General features: G+C 44.6%; 1 long non-coding RNA gene across 1 annotated transcript; it reads right to left on the reverse strand.

Annotated features, from left to right (window-relative positions):
* Positions 1 to 1,002: 1,002 nt before the first annotated feature.
* On the reverse strand, positions 1,003 to 2,083 carry LOC110015220 (uncharacterized). The gene is made up of 3 exons (XR_002290358.2): positions 2,001 to 2,083; positions 1,850 to 1,910; positions 1,003 to 1,090 (listed from the first exon to the last, which is right to left on the reverse strand). It is a non-coding gene; the product is annotated as an uncharacterized LOC110015220 (long non-coding RNA).
* Positions 2,084 to 11,983: the final 9,900 nt, after the last annotated feature.

Genomic DNA, 11,983 nt, shown 5'->3' on the forward strand with positions numbered 1-11,983 from the left:
CTAGGATGTAGTTTCCACAGAGCAGCAGGAGTTCATTAAAAATTCCCCTCCGAATTGGGCGGAACAGTTGGCAGGAAGCAACCCCACCCCCTCTTCCTCTTCCCATTGCTGAGACCTTAAAGAAAGGGTCTTGTGGCCTGCCCGGCATATTTTTTTTACATCACAAATCAGATCTTTTTAGAACTGCATTTTTTCATCCTCTCCTGATTCACAATGATTTAAATAAAGAAATACTCAGAAATACAATGTTAATCTTAGTTTTCGTAATATATGTCCACAATCATGAGAAAATTGCCACAAGAACATGTTAAAAACACCATTTTCATCAGAGTGGGTACTTAGCCTTTAAAGAAACGTTGTTTATTGTCCTTTGCTGCATTCTGCTGGTTGATCACAGAGAGAGGTACGGTAACTTTAAAAAAAAAATTATTTTACAAAGTTTTGAATAAATTCAGAATAAATGTTTGCACTGGGCACAGAAAAACCTGTGCTTTTTGTCAGTTATTACCAGAATCCATTTGCATTTTTTTAAATATATCATTGACATTTCTACATTCATTTTTGTTATTTTGTTTATGAGTTAATGGGTCTAATTGCCCTTTTTGTAACAAACCGTCTTTACATTAAATCTGGTTTTCATTCTTTAGTTAATTTCTTAAGAAGACGCTAAACAAATTCCAACATTGTTTAAAATATTTACTATTTATTACAGGATACATTTATTATCTTGTATTCCAAAGAAAACTAAAAACTCCTGCAAATATTCACCCATGACCGATTGGTGAAAAAAAGGGAACATAAACCACTCAGGTTTGATTGCAGCATGTTCATGCTTGCACTGCACCAGTCCACTATGACACCGACAGTCAGGGTAAGAATAATGAGGATCTTATCCCTCTGTAACGCAGCACAATACTTTGCTGGGTCGGTTTGACTCTTGTTACTTCATTATGATCTTGTAAGTTCAGTACAGCCTGAATGTTGAAATAGGTTAATTTGGTGCTTCGGGAGTTTTTAACTGGTGCTTGTTGGTCCTTACTGGCTGCTGGGTCCAAACTGTGGTACACTTCCTTTGCTGGTGCAAACCCATCTATTGGAAAAACATTAACCGATGTAACCAAATTGAAGAAGGTTACAATATATAGGCCTAATTGCTAATACTGTGCGCTTATTCTCAGCAGTGAAGTTTATAAGATCAAATCTCAACGGCATCATATTGTCATTACTTGAGTACCCTTAGCAAAATGTAGTATATTTAGGTGTACCACAAGTATACCTAATGACATATTATACTTGAAGCTTACATTTATATGCTGTCTGTATTGTAAACTTAAAATGTTCCGAATTAGTTCGGAAGAAGTATTCAGTTAGTAGGCTTTCAACACCACACGAACATAGTCTATAGTGTACTTGGTAAATTTATACTCAAGTAAACAAACTTCGAGTGCACAAATTTTTGCTAAGGCTACTTTTGTTTACTTTAAACCCCCAATTTTTTTTCATATTCCAATTAATGGACTTGTTTGGCTCTTACTGTAGTGGAACTGGTTGTTAAAATAATTGTGCGTTTTGTGGTATAAGCACTAAATTTGGCATGGATGCATGGATCCCTGCTTTCAGAAAAGCATGTTTGCCTCAAGTAAATCCCTCAAGATTTTAAAATGTACAGACCCTCTCCAAAACATTATTAAATTATGGAAAAGTGTATTCATCTCCATAATTCCATTAAAAATTTTAACTTTTGTAGAAAATAGATTTCAGGCCCTCTGGTGAATTGATTTCAAGTATTTCTTTGTTTAGTTCTCCATCAAATAAAGTGTTTTCATAATAACTTGTCCATCTTCAATACCTCAAAAGTCTGGGCAGGGATCAGGTCTAGCTGGAGGAATCCTGAAGTCCTCTGGAACATTCTGGTGGATTGAAGACAGTAGAGTTTACCAACACCAGAGCTGGACATTGCAGCCCAAATCCTGACTGACTGAGGAGATTTCACACTGAACCTCCAGCAGCAGTCCAGTCCTCCTTCTCTTCGGCCCAGTTGAGATGTTTCCTCCGTTGGTCCAGGCTCAGAAGTGGGTTGACCTGAGGAACCCGACAGTTGTAGCCCGTCTCCCTAAAGCAACTGAATGAAACTGGTCCTTCATCTCATTTCACTCTTTCTGGATATCTACCATGCAGCTTCTTGAATCTTGTCTTTTTAAAAATCCACTGAAGCCCATGGTCATCTCTTTTGTTGGTGCATCTTCTCCTGCCACATGGTGCCCTTCCATCAGACTTTCCGTTGATTTGCTTGGACTCGGCGCTCTGTGAACAGCCAGCCTCCTTAGCTAGGAACTATGGAGGGGATCAATGATGGTCTTCTGGCTAGTTATGAAGTCTTCCCCATACTGAACCGAATAGAGACAATTGAACCAAACTGAACCACTCTGATGACATCTGAGGAACCTGTGCAGGTGTTTGGAGTTTAGTAGATGAGTAGTTGGAGAAACTTTCAAAACTTTCATGTCCTAAAAAACTACGATGCCACCAAGATTCCTGGACAGATTCCTTCACAATATGTATTTGTGAGTTTTATGAGTTGGGCCCTAAATCTATATATTCTATTCTATTCTATCTTCTATGAAAGTTTATTTTTTGAATGGAATTCTGGAAATGAATGCACTTTTCCACAATATTCTTTTGTAAATGGCCTGTAAATGCATGTATAACAGCTTTCTTTAAGCACCTCTCAAGTAAAAAGATTGTGTTTTTTGCACTAACATCCCATATTGTTGAAAGATTGAATATTTTATATTTTTATACAATTGAGTTTATGGCTGCTATCTTTAAAAATGCTGCCATTTTGGAATTTTCTCACGGCAGACATGCTTTTCTAAAAGAGGGCCTCCTATTATACTTCCACAGCAAATGTGGTGCTTGTACCACAAAATGCATGATTTATCTGAAATATCAACCTACTCCACCGCTAGAGTTTAGTTGTAGGATTTAGTTCACAGTGATTTTAACTTTAAAATAGCAACATACATGTGGATTTCATTTTTTGCTTTCTTTCCACCTTTGTGCTGTTGTCTATTCTGGTCTCTGATGGAAAACCCCTGAGATGAGAATTGGTCCCACTCCAGCCTTGCACACTGCTCCACGCTCCCCAGATTCCAGTTCATTATAGATGGGTGTGAAAGAAGAAAAGCAGCCTGTGAAGACAGAGTTCCCTCTCTGCAGAGCTGTGGGAGCTTTACAGGTGTCATCTGTGCTGCCGTCTCCTCTCGCTGTGACTTGTCCTCAGGTGTTGTCAGTAAATAACAGATGGCCAGGCCACAAATAGAACCAAACAAGTTCTCTGTTATCCAGAAAAATTCACCTTTACTTTCCTAACTTATTTATATGACACAATATAAAACAGACTTTGTTCATCCGTTGTGTTTTTATGTTTTAGTTCATGTTTTCCAGCCTTATTCTGAGCAGCTACTTTCATAAAATTGACATTAATGATTGGTGATGTGCTCCAGTTGAATCTTAAAATATTATTTATTTTTCTTCTGAGGAGGCCTTTTCTGTCCTGCTGCTTTCTAACTCCATACAGACAATTCTCATCTCACATTCCCCCCACTAAACTTTCTATGTCTTAAATATTTGCTTTTTCCTGCATTGATCATTTAGTTCATCTTTAATATAAAAAAGAAAGAAAAACAATCGCTTAAAAGAAAATTGATTCAGATTTATTGTCCTTTATAATGTCGATAAACTCAAAATAAATGTGTAAATTTATTTATTTATTTTATTTAACCTTTACTTAACCAGGAAATTCCCATTGAGATCGAAAACCTTTTTTCCAAGGGAGTCCTGGCCAAGAGGCAGCACATTTCAATACAAAAAAATACATAAAAACAAACATCATTAAAACCACATAACTGTTGCACATAATTTTTTCAGTCTGATGCTTTGAGCTTGTTCTTAAAAACATTTAAAGATACCAGTTCAGTTAGTTTCCAGTCTTTCTGCAGCATATTCCAAGCATAATATGCTTTGGTTGATGCAATTTTTGGTTACCAGCTATTTTTTGGTTACCAGTGGCCTTGTGGTTAGAGTGCCCGCCCTGTAACTGGAAGGTCGTGTCATACCTAAGACTTTAAAAATGGGACCCAATGCATCCCTGCTTTACACTCGAAATTAAGGGGTTGGATTGGGGGGCCACCAAATGGTTCCCGTGAATGGCTGTGTCTGCAGCTCACCGCTCCCCCAGGGGATGGGTCAAATGCGGAGAACAAATTTCGCACACCTAAGTGTGTGACACACGCAGACGTAAGTGGACTGCCACAGGGTTGATGACCTTCTCCACCACAAATGGCCAGATGAACCTGGGCGCGAGTTTCTTTGACTCCGTCCGCAGCTTGATGTTGGAGGTGGATAGGAGAACCGACTGACCCGGCGTGTAGATGGGTGCCGGTAGCCGGCGCCGATCAGCCAGTCTCTTGTCTGCTGCGGACGAGCGTAGGAGTGCTGCATGAGCCTCCCTCCAGATGCGTCGACAGCGTCGGTAAAGGTGTTGCACCGATGGCACGGCCACCTCCCTCTTCTACTCAGGGAATAATGGTGGTTGGTAGCCCAGGGAACCCTCAAACGGGGACATACCCGAAGCCGATGACGTCAAGGCATTATGGGCATACTCCACCCAGGGCAGGAGGGTGTTCCATGACGACTGGTGACGGGAGCAGACGCACCGGAGGGCCACCTGAAGGTCCTTGTTAGTCCTCTCCGCCTGCCCGTTGGTCTGGGGATGGAAGCCTGAGGAGAGACTGGCCGAGGGACCAAAGGCCGCACAGAAAGCCTTCCAAACCTGTGACACGAACTTTGGCCCACAGTCAGAAAAAATGTCCACTGGTATTCCATGTAGTCTGAAAACATGTACGATAATGAGCCTGGCTGTTTCAGAGGCCGAAGGCAGTTTCCTCAGAGGCACGAAGTGAGCCGCCTTAGAGAAACGGTCCACCACAGTCATAACCACCGTCTTGCCGGCGGACGGAGGCAGTCCCGTAACATAGTCTAACGCTACATGTGATCAAGGACGACTCGGGACAGGTAAAGGATGTAACAACGCAGCTGGTGGTTGAGTGCTGACCTTATTTTGGGCGCAGATCATACAGAGACGAATTCCTTGGCATCCCTAGCCAAACCGGGCCACCAGAAACTGCGACGCAGGCAGGTGATGGTCCTGTGCACTCCAGGATGACAGGTGAACCGAGTAGCATGGGCCCACTGGAGGGCCTGGCTCCTCATGGCCCTCCAGTGTCAGGCTCGTGGTTCTGGGCGTCCTTAATGTCCTTCTCCAACCGCCAGGAGAGAGCACCCAGAACACAGGCAGTGGGTATTATGGTCTGAGGGGTCTAGTCCTCCACTAGGGGCTCCGACTGTCGGGAAAGGGCATCAGGTTTCACGTTCTTAGAGCCAGGGCGGTAGGACACCACAAAATCAAAACGAGCAAAGAAAAGTGACCACCGTGCCTGTCTTGGGTTCAGCCGTTTTGCGGTCCGGATATAAGATAAGTTTTCATGATCCGTCCAGACCACAAAAGGCTGACCCGCCCCCTCTAACTAATGCCTCCACTCCTCCAGCGCCAGTTTTATGGCCAAAAGTTCCTCATCCCTGACGTCATACCCCATCTCCGCAGGAGTAAGCCTGCGGGGGAAAAAAGCACAGGGATCCAGTTTGTTGTCCTTATTATGTAGCTGGGACAGTACCACACCAACCCCCACTTCTGAGGCGTCGACCTCCACAATAAACTGGACGGAGGGATCCGGCTGAACGAGCACCGGTGCCGTAGTGAACAGGTGTTTAAGAAAGCGGCCTCGGCGGCTTCAGTCCAGCGAAACGGGGATGAGGTAGAGGTCAAGCCTGTAAGTGGAGCCACAACCGAACTATAATGACGGATGAATCAACGTAAGTAATTGGCGAACCCCAGGAACCTTTGTAACTGCTTACGGGACTCTGGAGTAGGCCAATTGACCACAGCGCTGATCTTGGCGGGTTCCGGACGAACCTCCCCCTCAGCAATCACAAAGCCCAAAAATGACACGCTGGGGGAGTGGAACTCACATTTTTCAGCCTTGACAAACAACTTGTTCTCCAGGACCAGACGAACATGCCGCCTATGTTCGTTGAGGCTCCTGGAGAAAACAAGAATGTCATCAAGATAAACAAACACAAAATGGTGTATGTAATCTCGGAGCACATCATTTATGAGTCTCTGGAACACCGCCGGAGCATTAGAAAGTCCAAAAGGCATTACTAGGTATTCATAATGTCCCAGGGGAGTGGTGAAAGCGGTCTTCCACTCATCGCCTTTCCTTATGTGCACCAAATGGTACGCATTACGCAGGTCCAACTTGGTGAACACCCACGCCATCTGCAGAGACTCGAATGCGGAGTTCATAAGAGGCAGGGGATACCGGTCCTTAACTGTTATGGCGTTCAGCCCCCGAAAATCAATACAAGGATGCAGTGTCCCGTCCTTCTTGCCCACGAAAAAGACCTGCTCCAACAGGCGATGAGGAGGGTCTGTTGAGGCCCGCCCGGAGAGAGTCAGTGATGTACCGGTCCATGGCCCCTCTCTCAGGTTTAGACAGACTGTAGAGATGACTCCTGGGAAGGGCGGCTCCAGGCAGCAGTTCAACAGCGCAGTCGTAAGGCCTGTGTGGGGGTAAGGAAAGAGCTCGGGACTTAGAAAACACCTCTCTCAGATTGTGGTATTCAGGCGGAACACTGGAGAGGTCAGGTGAGGGCGGCTGCCCTACCGGGTCGGCGGAGTCAGCCCCTGGATACCGAGCTGAACGCAGACAGACTCCAGGACAGTTATCACTCCAACTCACAATACGGTTAGTAGGCCAATCTATATGGGGGTTATGGAAAAGAAGCCAAGAAAAACCTAATACTACAGGATTATGGGAGGACTCGAAAAGATAGAACTCTGTGTGCTCGTGATGATTTCCAGACAGAATGAGGTGAACGGGCTCCGTAATCTGGTTAACAGTAGCAACTAACTCACCATTAAGGGGAAATAACCTTTAAAGGATGGGAAAGGGACCTGGTCCTGAGACCGATCTGTCTGGCCAGCTCAGCATCCATAAGGTTCGTTCGGACCCAGAATCTAATAATGCCTGAACGGAAAACCCCTTTCCCCAAGAAAAAACTTGACCCCTGAAAATACAGGAAGTGGATGTAGCACTAGTGGGCACTTGACCCCCGCTTGTCAGTGTGCCCACTCTTAAGGACGAAGCGGAGGCTTTTGGGCAATCCTTACAGAAATGACCCCGCCAACCACAGTAAAGACAATCACCCGCCGCCATCCACCGTCTGCGCTCAGTGGGAGATTCAATTCAATTCAATTCAATTCAATTCAATTCAATTTTATTTGTATAGCCCAAAATCACAACAACAGTCGTCTCGATGGGCTTCGAAGTAAAACATGAAATCAAAAGGATCACGAATACAAAGAGTTCAATAGAAAAATACTAAAATGAACTAACAAACTGACTAAGCTATACTGGCATCCCTGCCCTTAGACCCCCCTTCGCGGTAAGGAAAAACTCCCAAAAAAAACGGATTCCGGAAAAAACGAAGAAACCTCAGGGGTGCCCACATGAAGGAGGGATCCTCCCCCAGGACGGACAGGCGATTTACCAGAAATCTTAGAGAAGAATTAACTTATCTAAATCTACAACTACATATATAAAAGTCCAGCAGACGAGCTTCATCCAGCCGTGGTTGTGGGGACAGTCAAAGGCGCGAGTCGAGCCGGAGACAGGAACCACAGCCAGGTGTAGGAGCAGGAGCAGAGGCGAGGTACTCGGTCAGGTACAGAGCAGAGACGAGCCAGAGATGAGCCAGAGGCAGGATCCACAGCCAGGTGTAGGAGCAGGAGCAAAGGCGAGGTAAACGGTCAGGAACTGGAGCACGGATGAGCCAACTGGAGTCTGGAAGCACTCCCACTCCCCAGGAGGGGAGAGGAAAAGAGGGACAATACATGAATCGCACTGCACCAAACAGAGGCATGGAGAACTAAATGATAAATTATGATCAAGAATAGAGGAGAGGAAGGGTAGAAGTAAAAACAGGAAAGAGGACAGAACCCCAGTGCACCATAGTTACCCCAGCTTCAACTTCTAGCAGCCTTTTAAAAGAAATGGTTATTATTAAGTTTAATTTAAACAAATTAACATTAAGTTAAATAATCTCTGAATACTAACTAGTCTGACAATAAGCCTGTCCAAAGAGGAATGTTTTCAGTCTAGCTTTGAATGTAGAAACTGAGTCGGCCTCTCTTACATGAGCTGGGAGTTTATTCCATAAGACAGGGGCTTGGTGACTAAACGTACTTTTACTAATTCTAGGAACCACAAGCAGTCCTGCATTTTGCGAGCGAAGTGTTCTCATTGGATGGTAAGGGACTAAGAGGTCCTTAATATAGGACGGGGCCATTCCATGTAAGGCCTTATAGGTTAACAGGAGGATCTTGAACTTGATTCTGGAATCAACTGGGAGCCAATGGAGCGAAACTAACACAGGAGTGATGTGATCTCTTCTGCTAGTTCCAGCTAACAATCAAGCTGCTGCGTTCTGAACAAGCTGGAGACTTCTTAAGGAACTCTTAGGACACGCTGCTAACAAGGAGTTACAGTAATCCAGCCTCGACGTAACAAATGCATGGATGAGTTTTTCAGCATCACTCTTAGAAAGTATATTTCTGATCTTAGCAATATTCCGCAGGTGAAAAAAAGGCAGTTCTGCACGCCTGAGATATGTGAGCCTTAAATGATAAATCCTGGTCAAGTAAAACCCCAAGGTTTCTAACTGTGGAATTGGGGGCTATACTTATGCCATCCAGGGAGACTATCTGAGCAGACAGAGTATCTCTGAGGTTTTTAGGACCAAGTATAATGACCTCAGTTTTTTCTGGGTTCAAGAGGAGGTAATTAATTGTCATCCAGGTCTTGATGTCACTGATGCAGGCGTTCAGTTTATCTATATCCTCATTCTGGTCAGGCTTCATGGATAAATACAACTGCGTATCGTCGGCATAACAATGAAAATTAATGCTGTGTTTCCTGATTATGTTTCCTAGGGGTAGCATATAAAGCGTAAACAGGATCGGTCCCAAGACTGAGCCCTGTGGGACTCCATAGTTGACTCGAGTGCACTGAGAGGAATGGCCATTTACATTAACGAACTGATACCTATCGGACAGATAGGATTTAAACCACTGGAGAGCAGATCCTCTGATCCCTATGTCCTGCTTTAATCTATGGAGTAAAATACCGTGGTCGATAGTGTCAAAGGCTGCACTGAGGTCCAACAGGACCAGAATAGAAAGTAGTCCCTTTTCTGAGGCCAATAACAAGTCATTAGAGACTCTAACTAGTGCAGTTTCCGTACTGTGGTGAGGTCTAAACCCCGACTGAAAGTCTTCAAAGTGGCTGTTGTCCTGTAGGTGGCAGTAAAGCTGCTTAACTACAACTCTTTCTAGGATTTTAGAAATAAAGGGCAGGTTTGATATCGGTCTATAGTTGGCCAAGATGCTAGGATCCAAACTGGGCTTTTTCAGAAGAGGTTTAACAACTGCATATTTAAAAGACTGTGGCACGTAACCCCTTTCCAGAGAGGCATTTATCATTGTTAATATGGGATCATTAATTAGGGGAAAAGTTTCTTTAAAAAGTCTAGTGGGAATTGGGTCTAACAGACACGTTGAGGATTTGGAGGACGTAATAATTGATGTTATTTCCGCTTGATCCACAGCAGTGAAGCAGTCCAATGTTACAGAGGTTTCTATGGATGCCTCCACTTCTACCGCTTCAGCCTGCTCTGGGCTGATAGTAGGAATAACTTGATTTAACTTATGTCTAATATTTGAGATTTTACTGTCGAAAAATGTAAGAAAATCATCAGAGCTGAGAGAAACAGGAACATGTGGTTCTACTGAGCTCTGACTGCGAGTTAATTTAGCAATAGTGCTCAAAAGAAATCTTGGATTATTTCCATTCTCTGATATTAAGGTTGAATAGTACTGGCTTCTAGCTCTACGCAGGGCTTTTTTATAATTTAAAAGGCTATGTTTCCAGGTATTCAGAGACTGCTCTGAACCGGAGCAGCACCATTCCCTTTCCAACTTACCGAGATAACCGACCACGCCCTAGCTGCATGGGCTCCTCCGATGGTGCTGCCGGAACGGCTGTGGAGGTGACAGAAGACGATTGAGTGGTAATACGGCCGTGGTCGACTGGGGACACCCTGTACGGGGTACCGTCTCGCGGCGACCTCACCGACGGTCCTGCAGCCGATTGTCAATACGAATGGCCAAAGCGATGAGCGGCTCCAGAGAAGAGGGCAACTCCAAAGGAGCCAAATGGTCCTATAACTCCTTCGATAATCCCTCCAAAAAAGCGTCTGTGAGCGCTGTGGGGTTCCACCCGCTCTCGGAAGCGAGAGTCCGGAACTCGAAGGTATACTCTGCCACCTGGCGGTCCCCTTGAGTCAGCAACATCAGCGCCCGCGCCGTCTCCCTGCCGGGTTTCGTATGTTGAAAAACCAGGGAAAATGCCTCTAGAAAGGCAGGGAGTGATGTGCAGGTCTCTCCCCCACGTTGCCACTCCGCAGTGGCCCACGCTCTGGCTCTGTCGGAGAGGTGAGAGATGATGAACGCCACTTTGGAGCGGTCCGTGGGAAAGTTAGCAGCCTGTAACTCGAGTTACAGGCTGCTAACTTGTGAGTTCCAGTGTGAACTCCTGCTAGCTACAGGAGTTCACACTGGGTGACAAACGCCCGACAGTCCGCGGAGTCGCCAGAAAACCTCTCAGGACGTGCCAGTCGAATCCCCGGAATGGAAGACGTCTGGGCCGGAACCACCGGGGTGGGCACGGGAGGGGATGGATGAGATGGAAGCGGCTGCTGGATCTGTCTAGCCAAGGCATCAAGGCGGTTGCCGATTAAGCTCAGTTGCTGCTCCTGGCGCCCCGACATCTCCAACATCCCTCGTCGCCCAGACAGGAAAAGGGAATGGCATCCGACAATTCCTTGCAATTCCAATCCAACAGCAGCACCAAAGTTACACCTACTTAATTGAATTAATTTGAATGAAAGTAAAATGTCTGATAACTACGTGTTATTTTTTGGTTGACTGAACTCCAAAAAATTATTTATCTAAACTGAAGCAAATAATTAAGTTAGATTGATGTAAAAAGGTTTATCTTTCCAACATCCATACAGGGTCTTATCCTGGAAAAAATTATTATCTGAGCCTTTTTATCCATTAAATCATCTACAAATCTTTCACCTCTCTGAAACAAACTAACCTTCAACCAAACCTGCTCTAGACTAAGTTATGTTCAGAGCACGAGATGCTATAGCAACATGACATACCCTGAAACATACCTCTGTTTTTGGAACCAATAGCTGAGGTTATCCGCTTCCTTAGCCTCAAACTTACCGTGGTAACTAGCATAACCTGCTTTCTGGAATACTCCCCAGGTGGAGAAGAGTGCCAAGCTGCATTGGAGACATGTTGCAGCCAAGCTCCTTTCTCGCAAGCTGGAGGTCCAAATGGTGCTTTTGAAGGCTGCCCCCATCAGTTTGGATCCAAATGGAGGCCACACCATTTCCAGCACAACACCTGAAAATAATCAGACACAGAAACACACACAAAGATCCACAAAAACAACAAAGTCCCACTCTGATAGAAATAGAATACACAAAACACAGAATAAAAAGAACGAACAAAACCAAATACGGCCACAGCCGTAACAGGTTGCATAAGAAAGGCTTCACATTCATAAATAAAACATAGTTTAGGAAAAGTCTGTTTTTCATCTGTTAGAAAGCTTTTTAATTAAACCAACAATTTGTTGTAAGGTAACAGTTAATCAGGTTCAAAAAAACAAAATAAAAGGTTGACAGGGGTCAACTACAACACCCACTCCACTTCCATTTTGGTTCA

This window comes from Oryzias latipes, chromosome 6, assembly GCF_053564925.1.
Source record: "Oryzias latipes strain Hd-rR chromosome 6, Olatipes_Hd-rR_3.1".
In the NCBI taxonomy this organism is placed as follows: domain Eukaryota; kingdom Metazoa; phylum Chordata; class Actinopteri; order Beloniformes; family Adrianichthyidae; genus Oryzias; species Oryzias latipes.